The sequence below is a fragment of the Tamandua tetradactyla genome, chromosome 13 (genome assembly GCF_023851605.1).
Source record: "Tamandua tetradactyla isolate mTamTet1 chromosome 13, mTamTet1.pri, whole genome shotgun sequence".
NCBI lineage: Eukaryota > Metazoa > Chordata > Mammalia > Pilosa > Myrmecophagidae > Tamandua > Tamandua tetradactyla.
In genome coordinates, this window is record NC_135339.1 from 34,822,100 (window position 1) to 34,844,891 (window position 22,792).

At 38.3% G+C, this 22,792-nt stretch overlaps 2 protein-coding genes and 1 pseudogene across 14 annotated transcripts in view; 2 read left to right on the top strand and 1 right to left on the bottom strand.

The window, feature by feature from the left end:
- Positions 1 to 3,610, bottom strand: part of LOC143653363 (serum response factor pseudogene) — a 35,313-nt pseudogene extending 31,703 nt beyond the window's left edge.
- Positions 1 to 22,792, top strand: part of LOC143653850 (uncharacterized) — a 353,382-nt gene that overhangs the window by 307,486 nt on the left and 23,104 nt on the right. The window lies entirely within an intron of this gene.
- The window catches only part of LOC143653854 (uncharacterized), a 130,704-nt gene that overhangs the window by 31,446 nt on the left and 76,466 nt on the right, over positions 1 to 22,792 (top strand). The gene's annotated exons all lie outside the window — the stretch shown is intronic.

Below are 22,792 nucleotides of genomic sequence, written 5' to 3' on the forward strand. Positions count from 1 at the left end.
TATGAGTCAAATCGTTTTTTTATCATTGTAAATCTCAGCGACTTGGAGTAAAAACAGACTCAATACCATGGCCTTTGTCACGTGTTCTTGTACAGGTCAATGGTTTATTGTACAAGGCCAAGTTTATTTCTTAGTACTTTTATACATTTTCACTCCTCTCTGTCTCTCCCACCATTTTATCCTGGGCTGAAACAAGAACAAAGGGGAAATAAGATAACTTACTTATTTCATTTTAGGTCAAGAAATTATTTCAAAATAGACTTAACCTTATCTACTATAAAAATTAGCAGAGAATGAGGGATAAAAGTAACCATATAGACATTATTGAGACAATTGATGAGATTTGAAAATTCACTGTGACTAGATAATAGTATCCTATCAATGTTAAGTACCTGATTTTTTTTGAAAAAAAACATTTCTTATTGTGAAATATAACATAAATACAAAAAAAGCAATACATTTCAAAGTACATTGTAACAAGTAATTATAGAACAGATTTCAGAGTTTGGTATGAGTTACAATTCCACAATTTTAGCTTTTTCCTTCTAGCTGTTCCAATTCACTGGAAACTAAAAGAAATATCAATATAATGATTCAGCAAACATACTCATTTGTTAAATCCTATCTTCTCTGTTATAATTCCTCCTTCTTCTTTGGTCCTCCCAATTTTTAGGAGTATTTGGACTATGCCCATTCTAACTTTTTCATGTTGGAAAGGGGTGTTAATAATATGGGATAAGGGTATGGGACTAGCTGATGTTCTGGAGAGCCGGGCCTCTCTGTGTTTCAGGACTTACCTGGCCTAGGAACCCATCTGGAGGTTGTAGGTTTCTGGAAAGTAATCTTAGTAAATGAAAATCTGTAGACTCTCAGACCAAGACCTAGGCGTTCTTTAGGTTTAACAGTAATGATGTTGTTGGGGGGTTGTCCAACCATGGTAATTATTAATATGTAGCTGAATCTTGCTTAAGAGTAGCCTCCAGAGTAGCCTCTCAACTTTATTTGAACTCTCTTACCCACTGACACCTTATTTTGTTACATTTATTTCCCCCCTTTTCACTGGAAAGACATCGTCGGTCCTGCAGTGCCAGGGCCAGGCTCATCTTCAGGAGTCATGTCCCACTTTTCCAGGGAGACTCTCACCCTTGGATGTCATGTCCCACATAGTGGGGAGGTTACTGATTTTATTTGCAGGGTCGGGTAAGTACCTGATATTGATAACCATACTGTAGTTAGGCAAGAGAATGTTCTAATTCTTAGGAAATGCATCCTAAAGGAAAAGGGGCATGGCATCTCCTACTTACTCTCAAGTAGTTCAGCAACCATTACTCTTAAATTATTTCAGGAAAAAAAGTATGACAAATGATGAAGCAAATGGGGCAAAATGTAAACTCTGGGTGAATCTGAGTAAAATTTACATGAAAATTTGTTTTACTATTCTTAGAACTTCTCAAAAGTATCACACATTTTCAGTGGGTGAATTGTATTCTCTCAAAAGACATGTACAGTCCTTAGACCTGTTACCTTGTGAATGTGACCTCAGTTATAAGTAGGGTCTTTGCAGATACACTCAAGTTAAGATGAAGGTACACAAGATTAGGCGGGACCTAAATCCAACAACTGTTGTCTTTATAAGAACAGAAGACACACAGAGACAGAGATAATCTCAGGGAGAAAGGCCATGTGAAGGTGGAGGTGGAGATTGGAGTCAAGCTGCTCCAAACCAGGGCACAGCAAGGACTGCCACCACCACCAGAAGTTGGGAGAAAAGCCTGGGACATACTCTCCTCTGCTCTTCCAGAGGGAGCCCACCCTGCTGACACCTTGATTTCAGACTTCTGGCCTATTAAACAGTGAGATAATAATTTTCTCTCGTTTGAAGGCATCCAGTTTGTGGCAATTTATTACAGCACCCAGAGGAAATTAATATAATATCAAAGTAAAGTGGTACCAATAAAACGTTCGCAGAGTCATTCCATCTCCTGAAAGGAATGACTGACCATTAAGGTGCAATTTAACTTTAAAGATCTCCCAGGCAATCCCCTTCAGTTTAGGGAGGGGACACTGAGGCCCAGAGTGCAGGTAAGTGCCTGTTCAGGATCACACAGTCAGGAAAAAGGAAGGTCCACCTGAGATCCACACCTAGCCTGCAGATTCCTAGTCAAATGCCCATCAGCCATGCTGGCCCTTTCCTCACATAATTTTTCTTGACTAGTGCATGTCACTTTGAAAACCTTCTCTGACTTTCTCAGCTTGCCTCAAATCATTTTTACACACTCTTCCAAAAGTGTATTGCATGCAGGCACACTAATTCTGTAAAATATAAATAGGTGGTATACAAAGAAGTCTGTGCCCAAATAAGTTTGAGACATATGGAGTTAAACTTAAATAGAATGCTTCTTTACTGCAGGACCTCTCGGGGCCTTTAATATGCTAATGTGCACATTGTGCAAAAGGGGGGGATATAATTTGCAGCATTTTCCAAACATATTGGATGAGGAAGTCATTTTTTTTTCTTTCTTTTTTTTCTTGCAGGGTCTTAGGAGCTAAGACCCTTAGGTCCTGTTACTCAGGACACACTCTGGAAAAGCAAATATGGAGTAGCAAATGTGTCATGACTAAGCCCTACATGACAGATGCCATGTTTGTCATTTTTGTCCATTCAGCTTAATGAACCTCCTAAATTTCCTGGTCTGTTGGAACTTCATGTATGGTGCTGCTAAAGGAGGGAAAGTATATAAGGCTGAGTCCTGATTTGGTTTTGAACTTACAAACTACAACTTTGGACAAATAAGCAAATCCTTTTGAGTCTGCTCCTTCATCCACAAAGGCGAGGTTATATCTGTATTACAGGGTGCTTTGTGTGGGTTCATGAAATTCATTTGTAAAAGTTCTTTGTACTGCGTAGACCACTGCTTAAATATATACAGTGTGTAGTGCTGGTACACCAATGGGGGTGCGCTATGAAAAAATCTGAGAACTGACACATCCTGTGGGAGAGGGTGAGGAGGAGCTTCATGTGGATGGAGACTCTGGCAGAAGCCCTGGGTTGGAGGGAAGAACGTGTGCAATTCCCGATTTGCTGCACTGACTGCCTTTTGCAAGTCCATTTGAAAAGCAAAGCATAGGATATCAGAGGTGGCACATGTTCAGCATGGTTTAAGATACAAAAAGGAAATGCAAGTATTTGATTTGGGTTCGTCATTTGTCATTCATTGACAAGGAATATGAATGTTAACACCTCTAGCAACATTTTGCGAAGGCCAAATTTTTACCTCCAGCAGAAAATGTTTTCTTGCATTTAGCCCAGGACAAGGGAATAGTAATGACTCCCTCTTGTCCAGGACATGGCCTCAATTGGGTCAAGCTATTCAAGTTGTTTGCCAAAGCTGTCATTTAAGCAATTTATAAGATATCATCAGTCATTTTTTTTTAAAACCAACATTCTTCCTAATACATAAGCTAGTTCCGCAGGGATTTTAGTTGCCATTTTAATAACACCCCACAGATGCATAGCATTTTACCAATCTGAAATTTCTTTTAAATAACTGATTTAAATTTACCCGTCTTCACTGGGGTTCTCTGAGCTGGGCTTGGCTGAGACTGCCATCCCCATGGCAGAGATGAGGGCCTGAAGGCACAGGATGGGAAGTGTATCCGGAAAGGGAGGTCAGACCTCTGCTGGCTCCTGATCCCACCACACCTTTGTCTCCAGTCTCCCGTCTGCAGTTCAGAGGCACTATGGATAGCAGAGCTGGTCGCCCATCTTAGTGAAATAAGTGGTCGTTGAGCCAGTGTGGTGACCTTAAGTGTCCCTCCCAAACGTCTCCCTACCCAGATACTCTAGTGCTTAAAACTCCGCCATTAAAGAATCTCCCCATCTGGTTCCTTTCTTTGAAAGTTCGATCTTCAAATGAAAAATCTTCCAGGTCATACCTGAAACAAACCTACATGGAGGTGAGCAGAGAAAGCAACTGGCAAAGATCTTCTCAGTAGACAAAGAACAAGCCAGAACTCCGGGAACGGAGGGAGGAGGGAAAACTCTTCAAAACGAGGAGGCAAGGGGGCGAAGTGAACAAGTCAGGCCTCCTTCCCAGTGGTCAAGAAGGAGAAGGCATTACATTGCAAAGACTTCCATTTGCGTGTGCAGTGGACAAGTTTGGCTGGAAGCACTTCTCTAAGGTGCTGTTCCTCCAGAATCCAGGAAGTATCTGCTTGCACATGTGAATTCCAGGGAGAATGGGAGGCTGTTATTAAAGTTCAGCATCCTGCAGAACTCAAGAAGGCCACAGCCAAGCAAAGGAAGTGGTGGAAACAATTAAGAAATCTAAGCAGAAACAGTTGCTGGAGAGAGGGCCACAACTGCTCTTTGACCACATCCGATATTTGCTTCAAATTATTATGCAGGACAGTAATCGTCTCCTGGGAGGGCAAGAGGCAAACTGGGCCGGGCTGGCCTCTAGCAGGCTCAATAGCAAAGCACCCTCATAAATAGTGCATATTGTGAAACCAGAATTTTCTCCTTTTCCAGTGGACCTCTCCCAACCCTCCTTCTTTAATTAAAGAAACGTGGCTCACCAAGAAACAAATACCTCTTTTCATAAGGCATTAAGTATGGATTAAGAAAAAAAGAGAATTCTACACTGAAGAACTGAACATTCAATAAGCTATTCATGCAGAGCCTGTGATATAGATAATTCTGCATTTATGATCATGAGCACTACTTGGTAATTCCCCAGCATCACCTGTCTAATATGACAAAACCATGCCCCAAGGACAATGGCAAGACTGGAATTTGGATGTACCAAGATTCAGTCTGGAGAGAACCTTTGTTTCTTTAGTCCAGGTGGCTTCTCACCAACCCGTATTTGTTACCTGTGCCAACCCTCAGATTTGTTCACATGGTATTTTCTTGTGCCATCTGGTGGATTTCAAGTGAATTTGCAGAAGAATCCAAAATCACAGTCCCACTAACTGATGTTGACTTGTTTCATTTCAGAACTCATTGAAGAGACTAGTGACACTTTTATTAAAGCCTTAATTTTCTTTCCTTTTTTTAATAATCAATGTACCTATGCTTTTCACACATCTATTTTGCCTTTTAAAAAATCATTTATGGTTTTGAATCACTAAATCAAGTATGCAGTAAAATTGAAAAGGTGCATACGGTGAAAGTAAGACTCCCTCCTGCAACTGCCAGAGTACCCAGTTCCCATTCCAGGAGGTGACCACATTACTTTATTCCAGGAATAACAACAGGCATGTATGTCATCGTGCAAATATTAGCAAGTTCTACGCACTAGTTTGCTTTTTTTTTTATTATTTTTCACTATGTCTTAGAGAGCTTTCCCTATCAGTATGCAGTCCCACCTCATTGTTTTAGGTGGCCATATGAGTTCCCTTGCAAGCTGTATCATAAATTCTTTAACCAGTTCTTTTTCTATAGATACTTAGGCAGCTTTTAATCTCTCATTATTCAAAACAGTGCTGCCATTAATCCCCTTGTGCATCTGTCTTCTCTTGGATGCAGGTAGATCTGTGGGATTTTGAGATCAAAGGGCATTGGGCACTTCAATTGTCCCTAGGCATTTTCAAATTATTCTTCAAAGAAGGAGTAACTATTTACTCTTCACACTGGCTTCACATCTGAGCATGTCTCTTTTGTTAGATGCTAGCCAACGATGTGTTATCAAACTTTCTGATCTTTGCCCATATAAATGAAAAATGGTATCACATTGTAATTTTGCCATTAAAAAAATTTGGAGTCAAGTGAGGAATGTTTGAGAGCTGTTTGTCTTTTCTTTCCTTTTAAAACATTCATTCATATTTTCGTTTTTCTTTTGAGCTGTTGATTTGCTTATTGATTGGTAGGAGCTCTTTGTATGGTGATAAAATTAATTATTAGCAATATCAGTTGGAAAATTTTCCCCTAGTTTGTTATTTGTATTTTCTCTTAGTATGTGGAATATTTCTCCCTGAAGATATTTCATTGTAAAATTTTTCAGTCTTTACACTGAACTTTAGAATCAGCTTGTCTAATTTAGATATGCTTTAAAAACTATTAATTTTTTATTGGAATTGCAATACATTTCTAAATTAATTAATGGAGAATTATCTTTTGTATGAGATTTGAGTCTTCTTATCGTAGAACATGTTATGTTGTGTTTTGCATTTATTATGGTATTCTTTTGTGTCCTTCAATAGTGTTTGAAAGTTTTGCTTATGTAAGGTTTGCATTTGGTACTTCATCTTTGTTGTTATTGTAAAAGATCTTTTCTGCTTTTGTGTTTCAATTTAATGTGTGAAGGCTATTGATTTTCGTATATCAGTTCTGTACCTAACTAAACTACATTCTCTTATTGTTTAGTATTTTTTCGGTTGAGTGACTTAAATTTTTTCAGGTAAACATTCATATCACCAGCAAATAATAATAATTTTATGCTGGCTTTGGATTTGTGTTGATATAGAGATATTTTAATATGTTAAAGAAGTATTCATTTATTTCTCTTTTTTGAGTTTATTTTTTAATAAAAAATGATAAATTCTCACTCTCACCCATTGTCCTACTGGACCTGTCGACAGCACGTGACACATTTGATCACATCCTCCTCCACATACACCCCCCTCACTTGCCTTCAGGTCACCCCGCTGGGTTTTCCTCCTATCTCATTAGGCATTGTTACTCAATCTCATTTCCTCATTCCTTCTTTTTTTCCCTGACATTTTAATATTTGAAACCCTGGAGTTTATTCTTTGAAATTGTTATTCCTCCAATGTTTTCCTCCCAATCTTATGGGTTTAGAAATCCCAACACCGGTGAACTCCCACATCTATATCTCCAGTCCAGACCTCTCTCCTGAACTCATCTGCCTAACTCATACTCAGCGTCTTATCTACACTGGCACCCTTATTATCGTTGCCCCCTGCGCGTCCACCTCATCCTGACACTTCCAATGACTCTTACCCTGCTTTATTTTTCCCATAGTAATTATCACACTCTATTACACTGCATCATTCAATTATTTATCATGTTTATTATTTATTATCTGTTTCCTCCAACTGGAATGTAAGCCCTATGAGGACAAGAATCATTGTTTGACCACAGATTTAAACACTTGACACAGTCCTTGGAGCATAAAAGGTACTTAATGAATATTTGCTGAGTGAATGAATGAATGAATGAATGAACAAATGGTAGATTCTTTTGTGGCCCATCCTTGTCCTTGGAAATCTTGACTCTGGTGGTCCAGGCCGTTCCTAGCACAGCATCTCTCCTCTCTGGAACCTTCATAACGCTGAACCCCAGCTATAGCCTCGTAACCTCGAGTCACTCAGGATCGTCTCCCCTCAGCTCATTGTGTTCACCATACACCTGTAGACACGCTCTACCTCTGAGTGGTCCCAGGCCCTGTCAGATGACTTGAGATAAAGGTTCCCACCTCAAATGGTAGCCCATGACAAACTCTGGGGTCTGTTCTATAACTATTTGTTGAGGAGTGCTTTGAAAACTTTTGCTTTTTTTCTTTCTTTGCTTTGTATATATGTTATACTATTCAGTAAAAAAAGTTAAGAAAAAAAAATTCCCACCTCACCTTTCCCAAAATAATGGAAGCGGGGACTCACATGGACACATGGACACTCATTCCAAAGCAAACCTTTCTCTAATCTCCATGACCTCTTTTGACACCTCCATTCTCTTTAAAAGGCCGGAGTTGTGACTTAAGGAGCACATGGCTGGGTCTGAGAAGACTCCTTTATAAGTCCTTTACTGGTTGTCTTGCACCCCTGTGTAAAACGTCAGAGCATTTCTGTCTTTTGTCTTTGAGATACAGTCAAACCTGAAACATAATTACTCTTATTTTAACATTCTGTTACATATAGTTTCATGAAAGAATATATCATATTGTCCTCTGAGTTTTGTAACTTACAATAGGTGGTTTCACAGCAAATGTAACACTCTGCATCTTCATTTTCTTAGTCAAAATTATGCCTTCAAGAGCCATTCATGTCAATGCCTAAAGATCTAGTTCATTTATTTTATCTGTTGTCTAGTGTTCCATGGAATACCACAATTTATTTATCCATCCTTTTATGCATAGCTATGTGAGTTGTTATAAACTGCAATGACATCCTGTTCCTATCTCCTTGGACACATGTGAAACAAATATCCAGGGTATAACTTAGAAGGGAATTTCTTCAATATGCACATTTTCAACTTGAAGAGCTATTGCAAAATTGTTCTCCAATTTACACTCCCACAAACAAAACTGTAGAATTCCTTTTGCTTGAAATAGTCACATCCTTACTAGTGCTCATTATGGCCACAAATTCTTAATTTTTACTTACATTCTTAATATAAAATAGCATCTCACTGTTTAAAAAGTAATTTTCCTGATTATCAGGAGGGTGAGCATCTTTTCATATTTTTCATTGAAATAGTTTATTGAGTAATTTTAGATTCATATGGAGTTGTAAGAAATAATATAGGCAGATCCCCTGTATAGATTACCCAATTTCCCCCAATGATAACATTTTTCAAAACTGTGGTATAATATATCACAATCAAGATATTGGTATTGATACAATCCAAAGAATTTTATTCATATTTCCTTGGTTTTATTGTACTTTTTTGTGATTGCTTTCTACACACACACACACACACACACACACACATAAATTTGGGAAGGGGCCACAGTAGCTCAGCAAGCAGAGTTGCCGTACTGGAGACCCAGGTTCATTGCCCAGTGCCTGCCTATGCAAAAAACAAAAGAAGAAAATTTGGGAAGGTATTCAAATTTCATCTTTTGAAAATTGATTTCACATCCTGATTATTTTTCTTTCAGGTTTTTTGTCTTTTTCTTTTTAATAGTTAATTTTTTACAGATATGTCCTGGGTGACAATCATTTGTCTGTATGTGTTACAAATACCGTGTCTTTTGCCCTTTTAGTTTCTCACTTATATTTTAACTTATATTTAGCTTTCCTTGTGAGGAAATTTTAAATTTGAATATTCACATTTAATGTTTTTTTTTCTGTCTTGATCTAATATTTTGAATCTTATTTAAGAACTTATCCCCTACTCTGAGTTCAGAAGACATCTTCCCATCTTCAAGTACTTGTAAAGTTTTTTTTTTATATTACAGTTTTTAACCTATTAGGAAATTATTTTTACATATGATATGAGGCAATGATTTAATTTTAGTTCTTTTATATGGAAACCAGTTTTTCTTATATAGCAATCATTGATCAGTTCATCCTAGCCTCTGTCATCCTCTTCTGTTGCATACACAGCCCTAGGCATGGTTGTTTTCATGCCTTAACTCCCTCTTCTCTTCTGGTAATCTCTTTGTCCATCCCTGCACCAATGCCACCTTACCTTAACTACTAAAGCTCTATAACTATAACTTACCTTAACCTATAGCTTTATAATTATATCGTGTAGTACAAGTCTGCAGTCCTTTTTCTTCCTTAAGAAAGTTTTACCTATGTGCTATTCTTGATCATTTTTTACTTTTAGTCTTTCTCATGATTAATAGAATTTTTCAAGTTTCATGAAAACTCCAATTCACTTTTCATCTACACAGAATCAAATGTATGGACTCTGAATTTTCTACTAAGAACTGCTTTTACTCGCATTTTGAAACCTGGTACTATTGTTTTAATTCAGATCTACATAGTTTGCAATTTCCAAATGTGTCATCCTTGACCCTGAGTTATTTCAAAGTATGTTTTCCTCCTAAACACATGGCAGCTGCTAATGGTTTTAGCTGTCTTTTTATTGTTGTTCTAAATTAATTATTTCATTGTGGTTAGATAATATAGTCTGTAGGAATAGATTCTTTGGAATCTCTTGAGACTTTTCTCGTGCCCTAGCACCTGATCAATTTTTATAAATGTTCTATAAATGCATAAAAAGAATGTATTCTCTGTCTGTTAGATACAAGGATCTGTATCTACTATTAGATGGAGTTTAAAAATTATGCTGTACAATCCTCTACATTTTTACTAATTCTTTTGTCTGCTTGTTCTATTGGTTTCTGAGAGAACTGTATTAAAATCTGCCACTATATTCTGGATGAGTCTCTCTCTTTTTAACACTCTCAATTTTTGTTTTATGTATTTTGAGGCTACGCCATTAACTGTATCTAGGCTCATGGTTTTTGTGTCTTCATGGTTTATTGTTAACCTATCTCTTCACTTTCAAACGTCCATGATTTCCAAAAAGTACCTGTTCTTATGACTCACACAAGTCATAAAAGCATATATTCCAAATTGCAGGTATGCGGTTGAGCTACATCTCACTAGGGCCACTCTGAGTTTCGGGTTGAGGAGCAATAGTAAGCTATTTTTGTGTCCCATACCCAAGTATGGTTGTAAAAGTATATATCAACACATTATAGACCTCTACTAATTATTATACCCTTCAAATGTTGGGACAACTGCAAACTTTCTCATTTTCATTTTAAACATTATTTGTGAAATCAATGACTCTCCTGAGACATGCCAGTGTATACCACTAACTTAAAATAAAGCCTCTTCGGCCTGCCAATGCCAAAGACCCAGGTTCGATTACTGGAGCCTGCCCATGCCAAATAAATAAGTAAATAAGTAAAGCCTCTTCTCCTGCTACCCCCAGCCTGCTTTGGTCTCATGAGGGTCCTCATTGACTTCTAGATGCCCAGTTCTTCTCTCAGTCTTTGCCCCCTTCCCTTATCTAGGCAAATTCTACCTATCTGTTAGGACCTGGCTCAAGCCCCAACTGCTGTCCAGCATGCACTGCGGGAAAGAGCTCTCAGATCAAATTGTCTCAGAATCATCTTTATGCTTCTTCGTTGAAGGCTAAGGGTTTTGACTACATCCTTTCCATGTCCTAGTTTTTACATCGATTAAATGAGTGATAATGCCTTCTTGAGACATGTTTAGATGATTAAATTTTTAAAAAGAGAAAACAAGAATGTTGTAATCCTGGACTTTGTTGTTTCCTTTCCTTCAATATGTTGCCTGGAGAACCCTGTGCAGTGAATTTCTTTCTCTCTCTGGTCTCGCAGTAGCTAGGGCCACAGATTTCAGTGTACAATCTATTTCTGTTTTTCACAGTAGTGAAATTTGTGTCTCTCGCTAGACTGAGAAAGCTCCTTGAAGGCAGGGAAGATTTCCCGTGTCTCATTGTATCCCCTGTAGACTTTACAGCTATATTGAGTGCAGAGTAGGATGGTTAGAAAATACTTGCTTGTTGATAGAAAGAATAAAATAAAATTTGCCAAATTAATATTTCTTTCTTGTATTCAACTTTTGGTGGAAATTATAATTAGCAGAGGAAAGAAACCACAATGTCAGGAAGGAAAAGAACTGGGATAGTCTGCAAACTGAATCCTCAGACAGATACAGAGTGGCTGTAAAATCGGATAATACAAAAAATATTTTTCTACCGATTGAACCACCTGATTACTTCCTCTGGGGCCTGCTAAAGACACAGGTTTATCTAGTGAAAATCAAGGATACAAGGAAAGGAATATGCAATATGCAAACATCATATATGCATGTACAGGTCTTGATGGAAATGCTGCACTAATGGTTTTTTCACAGTGCACTAAGCTGTGTATTTTTAACAAGGGGCAATGCAATGCACCCATCACATAATGTCATTGAACATATTTATTTTATTGTTTATTTTAATATCAGTTATCCATTTATGTATAATTACCTATGTTTCCAAATGGTATGGCTCCCCTATATGATCCAGGAATCAAGAAGTAATAATACCTTTGGCCCAAGGAATAATTGAATGATGATTTTCAGGCAGTATGAGAGCAAAGTAGGGCAGATATTTTTGGAGAGCAGACTCCCAAAATCCCACTGTATAAATCTTCTGTTCTTTCCCCCGTCTAAGATGGGATTGCTTCTGAGCCCACTTTTCGCCTTATGTTACTTAAATGGTCTGACTATATTGTCACGTCATACTGGATCTCCAAACTACTCTGCAGGAGACCTTAAAAATCTGAGTCCATTACCCAAAGTCTCAGAATCCAAGGCTGTCAGAGAGTGGTCAGCCCTGCATTCTATTTGTGATTTATCACCCCCTTTCTCTGCCTCTGTCCCTTCAGTTTAACATCCTGTGAAATAAAAAAATGGCAAAGACTTGTAAAAATAGATATGAAGGAGTTAAATAAGCTGTAGTCCTTAGCACAAGTCTATGACATCGATCTTAGTGAATCTCAATAAATGCTTATAACTCATCACTACTAAGAGTCTAATTAGACATTTATTGCTTATGTAATTCTGAGTTAATGGCATAGCAACAAGATTTATATCTTACATATTTGTTACACCTCAGCACTCTCCACTTTAATAATCGATTGATATTTAGTTAACATACATTAGCTATCTTGTTAAATCTAAATTAAATGCTATTCTGATTTGATTTTATTAAATAAATGCTGACAGAATTAATGAGGTGCAGGCCATTTAAATCATGACAGGACAGCTAGATTTGGCCCCCTCTGTTAAGTGAAGTAATTTCAGAGTTATAGAAAAAAAATGAGCAGATGTGTTCCTCTAGTTGACAATTTCATAAAATACTGCACAACTCAGTCATGATGGATTCCTGACCAACATCTGAATAGAAAAGAAACTTTCAGAGAATGCTTCGGTTCTGATATATCTGTACTAAATATGCCATTGAGAAAAAAAATCCTTCACCCCCGGCCTGACATTGTATGGAAGGCCTCTGGTTTTAAGAAGAGCAAGACGGCATTGCCTTATGAGAGCAATTGAGCTGGGCCCCCACCTTTTCTGGCAAAAGTACTCCTTTCTTCTTATTATTTTTAAAATAAGCTCTTAAATTTAAAACAATTTGAAATATACCAAAAAAATTACAGGGATAGTTCAGAGTTCCCATAAACCACGTACTTAGTTTCCTCTATTATTTTATTTTTTATTACTTCTTTTTCTTTTTCTTTTTTATTGTGAAAAATAACATATATACAAAAAAGCAATGAATTTCAAAGCACACCATAATTGGTTGTTGAACAGATTTCAAAGTTCGGTATGGGTTACATTTCACAATTTTAGCTTTTTCCTTCTGGCTGCTCCAAGACACTGGACACTCAAAGAAATATCAATATAATGATTCAGCAGTCATACTGATTTGTTAAATCCTGTCTTCTCAGTTATAACTCCTCCTTCTCCTCTGATCATTATCCTAATCTTTAGGGGTATTTGGATTATGCCCATTCTAACTTTTTCCTTTTGGAAAGGGCTGTCAATAATGTGGGGTGGGGGCTGGAACAATTTGATGTTCTGGAAAGGTGGCCCCTCTGGGTTTCAGGACCTATCTGGCCTAGGAACCCATCTGGAGGTTGTAGGTTTCTGGAAAGTAATCAGTGTGTGTGGAACCTTTGTAGAATCTCAGATAAAGCCCTACATGTTTTTTAGGGTTAACAGGAATGGTTTTGGTTAGGGTTTGGCAAACCATGATAAGTAGCAATGTCTAGCCGAAGCTTGCATAAGAGTAGCCTCCAGAGTAGCCTCTCAACTCTATTTGAACTGTCTCAGCCACTGATTCCTTATTTGTTACAATGCTTTTCCCCCCTTTTGGTCAGGAAAGCATTGTTGATCCCACAGTGCCATGATCAGGCTCATCCCTGGGAACCATGTCCCACATTGCCAGGGTAACTTTCACCCCTGGATGTCATGTCCCACACGGCCGGAAGGGCAATGATTTCACTTGCAGAGCTGAGCAAGAGAGGCCACATCTGAGCAACAAAAGAGGTCCTCTGGAAGTAACTCTTAGGCATAGCTGTAGGTAGGTTAAGCTTCTCCGCTTCGTAAATAAGCTTAACAAGAACAAGCCTCAAGATCAAGAACTTGGCCTATTGACTTGGGAGGCCCTAATGTTTGAGGCAGTATCAGGGGTTTCCCTTGGTGGTAAAGTTTAATAGTTCCACATTTTTTCTCCCATCCCTCAAGGGACTTTGCTGATACTTTTTAATTATCTGCTCAACTTACTCTGGGATGTATCTGGGCATTACATTAAGCTATACTGAATTAAAAGCCCTTTTTTCCATTTGGGTTCCCTGTGTTTGGATTGTTGAAATAATGTATCCAGATAGGTTGAGTTAGGATCATGTGCTACAGAAAGTTTAGGTTCTGTACAAAGTAAATCTCTCTTTCTTTGGCCTCGTAGAGTAGGTGAAGTTCTAAAATATAGGTGATGTCTTCCTTACCCTGTATCCTGATTTACCTTAGTCCGGACCTGATCAGCTTCGTTCTTATCTCTAATTAAAGTCTGATCTCTTTTTAATTTCTTTAACAGTTGTTGTTTGTGACAATGCTGACCTTCAGAACTACAGAAATTCCTACCCTGAGACTTAGGTGTCATACAGGTACCCAAAGTTCCAGGGAAATACCAAGTTATATGTATAGCTCATCTCTCAAAATCTAGAAATAACAATTACTACTTCAGACTAAATGTGACTGCTATAAGAGCTTACAATGTAGGCCCCAATTTTCTTATAAATATTTTCCAAATGTGACCATACAATATGTGCTCGTCTGTTTCTGGCCTATTTTGCATCACATAATGACCCACAGGTTTATTTACAATGTTGCATGCCTCACGACTTCCTTCCTTTCTATAGCAGCACAATATTTGATGCTATGTATATACCACAGTTTGCCATTCTACTTCTCAGTGTACCCTTCAGCCACCTTCATCTATTAGACATCATGTATAATGTCCGAAGTCAACAGTTAATCTCAATTTTAGACAATTTTCATTGTTCCCAAGAAAAAGATAACCAACAAACACACCTTCACCAAATAGACAATCCAAACCTCCCCTTAACTCTTGCCCCCCCCCCCATTATTTGCCCCTGGTATTTCTGTGGTACTGTTGATGTTTTCCTATTAAACACAGCCCTAGCATGCATGCAATAGTAGTTTTCCCCATACCCTGATATTATGTACTCTTTGCTCAAGATTCATAACTTTGAAGTAATTCATGCAAGAACTTATTTATATTTTTAGTGTTAATCGGTGGGATACATGGCTTATACAACCCTTTTCAATCATGTTCATATTCAGTATGGCAATATTTACATATATACCAACTGATGAACTGCTTTTACTTCTATTCATTCCCTTACATTTAAGTTCAACCTCATTAGCTGACCATTCACCCATCTATAGCCTCCATGTATCTCTAGGTCTCCTATATTCTGTATTATAAGCCTCTGAGATTACCATTACCATGGTCATAAAAGCAAAATCATATAGTATCTGTCCTTTTGTGTCTGGTTATTTCACTCAGCATTATGTCCTCAAGGTTCATCCATCCTGTCATGTGCTTCAGGACATCATTTCATCTTACTGCTACACAATATTCCATCATATATATATATATATACCACATTTTGTTTATCTACTCGTCTGTTGATGGGCACTTGAAATGTTTCCATCTTAGGGCAATTGTGAATCGTGATGCTATGAACATCAGTGTGCAAATGTCTGTTCATGTCACTGCTTTCAGCTCTTCTTGGTATATACGGAACAGTGGTATTGCCAGTCATAGGGCAACTTGATATTTAGTTTTCTAAGGAACTGCCAGACTGTCTTCTGTAGTGGCTATACAGAAGTGCATAAGTGTCCCAATTTCTCCACATCCTCTCCAACATTTGTGGTTTCCCATTTGTTTAATAATGGCCATTCTTATAAGTGTGAGATAGTATCTCATTGTGGTCTTGATGTGCATTTCCCTTATAGCCAGTGAAAATGAGCATCTCTTCATCTGCTTTTTCATCATCTGTATTTGCTCTTCAGTGGCAAAAGTAGTAATATTTTTTGGGGGGGGGCGTGTATGGTCCAGGAATTGAACCCAGGTCTCCTTCATGAAAGGTGGGCATTCTAACCACTGAACTACCCATGTACCCACAAAAGTACTTCTGAAACTAACTAAACTGGACATCCTCAAGCAGTTGAGTATTTCTCTTTGGGTAGGATCTGGATTTTGTTTCTTCAAGGAAATGGAACTTAAAAAGCAAATCACACAACAAATATTCATTCATTTAACACTAATTGAGGACCAGCAATGTCCCAAGCTATATAGGGTATGGTTTTACCTCATAAAAAATATATATATTCTGAAACCTCCTCCACACATTATGACAGGTTCTGTGAGAAATATAAAACATAAGGGATGGTCTGTGTCCTTGAGAGATCAACATTCTCCATAGGAAGAAAAGTCATAGACACGTAAAAATCAACTGTAGCTCATGCATCGTGACTCTGAACCCACTCCTCATGAGTGAGGTCACTGTGATAGTTCAAGTGCCTTGTAATGTGCTTGACATGTAAAACCTGCTTAATAGGTATTTTTGGAATGAATGAACTCTTCTCTGACACAGTGTACTCATGAGTCTCTTGATCCAAGGCAAGGCCTCATCGAGAAGCATAGCACTTGAAGCTCATTCTTCCTCAATTGCAAGCCCCTATTTGTAACAACCAAAAGGAAAGCTCGAATAGCTGGCAGCGGTATCTAGGTGCTAGCACTTTTTTTGAAAAAGCGGTTTCAGCTACATGTTTTGGCAAACACTATGCTGGCAACTCTTCTCTTATGTATTGCCAAATTAGAATCAACATGTAGTATTTGTTTTTCTAAAACTGAGGATTCATACTGTTCCAGCCTGTAAGTGGAATCTTGAGCTAAACAGGTACATTGGATAGGGAACCATACGTGATGGTTTGCACAGGACAGTCTCAGTTTTTACCTATTTTCCTGATATAATTGTTGATACTATCAATTTGAATGATAAAATATGTAATCACCGTGAGCACAGATAAGAGTCTGTTGAGCCAGAAGTCTGAGGCAGGACTTCTACTCAAGAAGGTAGATTGCACACACTACTTTTACTTCTACTTTTGTTAGCTATTTCCTTCTTTTCACGTGGACATGGTTTTGGCTCTTCTATTCTGAGATATAACTATAATTATAAGTCCTCTATGCTTTGATTACCTGTTGATTCTAAAATTAGAGCAATTGTAGTAAGTGGTATTACTGATTAGCAAGCACCTTTTTCTGTTTCCCTGTGGAAGGAATATACATCCTTGCCTGTTGAACTCAGAAGTAGCTATATGATCTGCTTTGGTAATGTGGTTGCAGATGATATGTGCCATTTCCAAGCAGAAGCTTCAAATTGCCAACACAGGGATTATTCTTGTCCCTCTTCCCTGAGAGCATAAAAGCTCCAGCTAGTGGCTGCCCCATCAGTATTGTTCTCAGAGTGAAGGTAAATTAAAGCAAAGCCACAACCACCCTATAGTAGACATGAGGCAAAAGCAAGAAATAGACCTCTATTGTTGCAGGCCATGATACTTTGGGGATATTTGTTACCTCAGTGTAATATAGCCCATCCTGACTGACCAATGTATTATTAATGTATATGAGATGCTACTGTAACAAAAAAAAGCCTGAAATAAAATGCACTGACCTCAAGGCTGGTAAGTAAAACCACGTGTTTTAATTTCCTGGCTGCTAACACAAATGCCACACGATGGGTTGGCTTAACAACAGGAATTAATTGGCTCCCAGTTTCGGAGGCTAGAAGGCGTGTTTATTCCTGAAGTCGGCATCTTCTGGCTGGCTGGCTGGCTGGCTGGCTGGAATTTTGGGGATTCCAGTCTTTTCCATCACTTGGCAAGGCACATGGCAATGTCTTATCTTTTCTCCTCTGGGTTATGTTGACTTCTGGCTTCTGGCTGCTCCCTTGGCCTCTCTCTCTGTGGCTTTCTTAATGAGGCCTCAAGGAATAGGATTAGGACCTACCCTTATTTAGTTGGGCCTCACTTTACCCAAAGTAACCTTATCAAAAGATTCTATTCAAAAATGGGTTTACACCCACAGGAATGGGTTAAGATTAAGAAAATGTTTTTCTGAGGTATGTAACTCCAAGCCACCATTCCAAGTCTGTGTCCTAGTTGCTAACCTAAGTTAACTGTTATCAGTGGTAGAAGAATAGTGATCCACATCCTTAATGACTTTGTACCTTTAGAAGATGCAAGAAACCATATGTTGACAGCTTCGGTTAGTTATTATTGGATGCATTTGACAAGAAAGAGATAAGCTTAAAAGGAATTGGCAGTTTGGAAACAGGTGAAAAGGGAAAATAGAGAGTGTCCAGAAATTTGGGCACTACCATGGTTTGGAAGATAGAATTGGTTCTTATTTTCAATCAATAAAATATAAAAACCAGGTATTTGGAAAAAAAATACTTAATAAAACTAAAACTCATGGCAAGGACCAAATGAAGGGCTTGTTGCATGCTATTTGTTGAAATTTCGTAATCTATTAAGATGACATCCAGTAAATCCTACTAATTGCATAAAATGGCTCAGGGAGAAGAAATTAAGGGTGTTATTCTCTAGGGAAGTTTCAAAACAAGATAGGAATTGTTTGACAGAAATCAAATAGATAAGAAGCTGTTTTTGAAAAAGCATTTTACTACCAAAAGAACCACCAGCCTAGACAAAAGAAATTCTCAAAAACTTAAAACGATGTTTGCTCCTCCTCCCTCATCCTTTCTATTTGAGCAGGAATCAGGGGGAAGAAATCTCGTCCTCTAAGGAAATCATGTTTTCCAATTATTTCTTGAGATGTAGTCAAGATTTCCCAGAGGCTAAGACCACGGGCTAAGGAGAAAAATGCTTGGGGAGCTATTCCCCAAGGAGAACTATTCAAGGTCTCATCAAGGAATATTTCCCTCCTGACAACGTCTGCCTAGGGTATTTCAGGATTGGGCAGGTCGGTGGCAGTTGTATGTCTCTCATTCTTCACCTTCCCAAATGGGAGTGTTTACTTCACAGTGGATATAGGAAGGTTTCTCTTTTGGTTCCTGGAATTTTGGTTTAAGAAAAGCTGCATCTTGAGCTGATAGAGAAACGATCTCACATTGCCTGTTTGGTACTTCTAGTTGTCCCCCTTAGAGGAGTAAGTGTATTCTACACGTGGGAAAAGGAGGATACCAAATAGTTGAATACTCAAAAGGTGGACTGTGGCTTTTGTATCATTGTTCACCAAATATTTTTGTTTCCACCCCTGTGGTGCCTCTCCCTATGGGAAGATTATAGACTCCATGGTCCCACCATGTTTTGAACTCAAGAGTGGCCATATGAATTGCTTTTGCCAATGAAATGTGGATGAAAGTAATGTGTATCATTCCTGGGCAGTTCATGGTTTACCATGCCTCTTTCCCCTCGTCCATGATAGTGTCTGGGCCCCAAAATGAAAATGATATGCCTCCCAGCCTCAGCTGATGTGCAATGGATATTTAGTGTGAGCAAGAAATAAACTTGTGTTTATAACAGAGCATAATATAGTTCATTCTGATGGTCACAACAATATACATTGCTAGTGATATTATGATATATGTGCATTGTGATGCTGAGTAATGTGTCTGTACCTATAAAGAAGAAAATATAATTCCATGTGCAGAAAAGAGAAATATGCAACTATTCAGTGACTCTAAATCTTGCTATATCTTAGTTTGCTTCATGTTTGAACAATGACTTCTTATATAGTACTTGGTTTATCCTAGACTTCCTAGTTGCCTTTCATTTTTCCCTCCAGAAAATTTTGGGATCTTTATTTTATCCTTGGTTTTCTGAAATTTCACCAGGATATGTCTAGATGTGGGTCCCTTTTCATTTATTTTGTTTAGCATTCTCTTTCTGAATACAATCTCCTTTCTAGTACCTCATCTTAACAGCCTGCCCTAGTTTTTCACTGATTACTTAACTATCACTACCTAGTGTATCATCTGCAGTTTTCTTAGAATTGCATTTTGTTCTTTATATTCCAATAGATTATGAGCCACTTGAGTGCAGGGATTGAGCCTGACTCCTCTTTATATCCCTCACCACACCTGGCATGGTATCTGGAACAGAGTAGGGACTCAATAGTGAAATTCTGAAACTTTGACTTCTATATGGTTCCTGGTAACAGAAGCAATTAATCACAAAAATGATAGTAAATTGGATTTTAATGGACAACTGTCATCAGCTTTCAATAATGACTGAGGGATGCTGCCCATGAATACCTGCACAGCAGGACAGGAAACATGAGTGAGTTCCTATATACAAATACCTGGTGTTTCTCTGCTTCCCAAAATCCAGACACTGCTAAGAGATAGCATTCATGAGTTAGAATATGGCTGCTTCAATTACAGGAATGATTCAGATCAAGCTCTTAGCCTAATTTCACATCTAATTTTGCTTCCCTACCTATTTAACTTACACATCTCAGCTTTTCTCCAGAGCTCCCATGAAGAACAAACTAGAGAACTCCATCCTTTGGATCTTCCTAGCACAAAATCTTAGTTGGTATTTATGGATTCTTCAGCATTAGGTGCCAGACTGATCTCTTTCTCTACATTTAGCCTTTATTACCTTAGGGCTTCATGGAATGAAGAACAAGTATAACACTTCTGAGCTTTGAGAAAACTTCTCATCCCTCCAAATCATCTCTCCAATTATTGGCTGATACCCAAAACTTGATTTTCAATTCTTTAGCTGAGATGCTTAAAAAATGAAATTTACTTTTTAATACCTTAATGGAAAGATTACATAGAAGCCAAATTATGGCATAACTTACCTCCCTAAACAGGCTTTCTGGTAACTATGAAAATTAGATGGTTCTTAGAAACATAGTTTGGAAACCATTTCAAACTCAAGGCTACATATCCCTAGAGATATTTTCATAAAAGTAACTAAAATATGTCATCAGCCAGGCCACCTCAAGATAGAGGAATTTGGGGTCCTTTTCTAAGAAGAGATTTATCTCCTGAAGGGAGAAAGCAGACACTGGTCCCTAAAGCATAGAGACACCGTCCCCCAAGACCCAATAGAAAAAAGGCATGGAACAGGGGAACCAAGGGCTCTTAAATGCGCCGCTGCACAGCTTCTGAGAGCAAACCCTGACTTTAGCTTACCTCCTTACAGTATCCTAACACTCCTTAGATAAGATGCAGGAACTTCTATAAGATCCATCTGAGTTTCAAAAGGGAGTCCAAAAATACTAATTGAATTGAAGTCTTAGGCAGCCAAGAGTTTGCTAGTTTTCTGGAGACTCCAGTTCAGCCCCCACACTGCCCAACTGCCTGTACCTGATTGGCCTTTTGGATAATTGGTCACAGCTGGTGGCTTTATTGGGCCTGTCCCAGGAATCAGCTTTTCCTAGACACAAGGTTCCATCCTGCCACAGTGCTCTAGGGGCCAGTGAACTCACTTGGAGGAAGCATGACTCCCACTCTTCTGCTGAAGGACTCAGGGCATTTCCTAGGTGTGGCTCTGTGACAGGAGTCTGGTCTCAGCTTGGGTGCCTTGAGAGGAGACTGCAACTCCCCTTTCTTCTGCCCTGAGAAGGGTGTCCAGTCTCTCAAATGGCTCGATTTTTCAGGGTTGCAGAGATAGGGGTAGGGGCTCTCTTGAGCTCTGCTTCATAGAAGAAAAGGGAATCTGTGTAAGTGAAAAGTCAAAATTATACTACATTTAAAAATGCCTTTTTATTGGATTCGAGTCATCCCAATAGCCAGGCCTCTGACCCTAGCACCACTTGATTGATCACTTGCCCATTTTGAAGAGTTAAAAGCTAATATGATAATTGTGGTTGGATTAAAGGCTGAGACAGAGAAAAGGCATTGGTCCCATCTCAGAGCAGGGCCTCATCTTGTTTGAGTCCCTTCCTCCAAGGGCCTATGGTCAATGAGAGAAAACAAGGACATAAACTAAGGATGCCCATAATAAGTGACATAAGATCCAATTAACAGCAGTTGCCTCTGGGAAGGGAACCTGGGGCGGGGGGAGACAGGAGGCTGTTCAGAACCGGGTCAGAAAGTCTTGGTTTCCACTATAAGTCTATTTTGTACCATCTATACTCTTACATTTTTTTCCCTATGTTTGTATACTATCGTTTCAAAAATAATTTTAAAAATTAAAATTCAATAAAATGTGATAAATTTCTCCTAGAGGTAAGGAAAAAATGCTTGAAAAGTACAAAGGAGTAAAGAAGGCCAGGAATGTTTCAGAAATGGTTTTTGTAGCCCCTGAAATGGTCCTGACAGGAGACCATTTTCAGCCTTCTCTTAAACTTTCTCAAACCCCTGTAATAAGCAATGCTTGATATTTTATTATAGTAGGGTGAGACTGCATGGATTCAGCTTTAAGGAACATAACTTGGAAATGGTAAATGTAATCATAACAGGAAGATGTTGAATCAGGGAGTCTTATACCAGCAGCTGTGTAACAAGCCATTTGTAATACTGTGCACCCCAGCTCTGGCTTACTTCCCCTGTGTAACTGCAATACCAGAAAAAGGCATATTGTTGAAGCTTGAACACTTACAGGCAATTTCTATTCTTATGCTATTGATATTACATTTGTGGAAAAATAAGGGGTCCCTGGTGGCTGATTCAACATGTACCAATTTCTAGAATTTTACTTTATAACCAAATAATGTATCCTGCTGGAGAGAGTGCTGCCTCGTGCAGAGATGATACAATTTAAAAATCATGTTCAAGTTATGTTTACAATAAAAATTCAAGATAAAGTAATGTTTTCTTTCTAGATGACATTAAGAGTGTAACATGTAGGTTGGAATGCTAAAGAATGTGGGAAGTTAGAGAATAATCAAGAAAAGTGTTGTACATCCATGCCAGAAATACAGACAATTGTGGTTATGTAGTATGAACAGACAGGATTTTTTAATAATGGGCCATATGGTCAGAAATTAATATGAAGATAG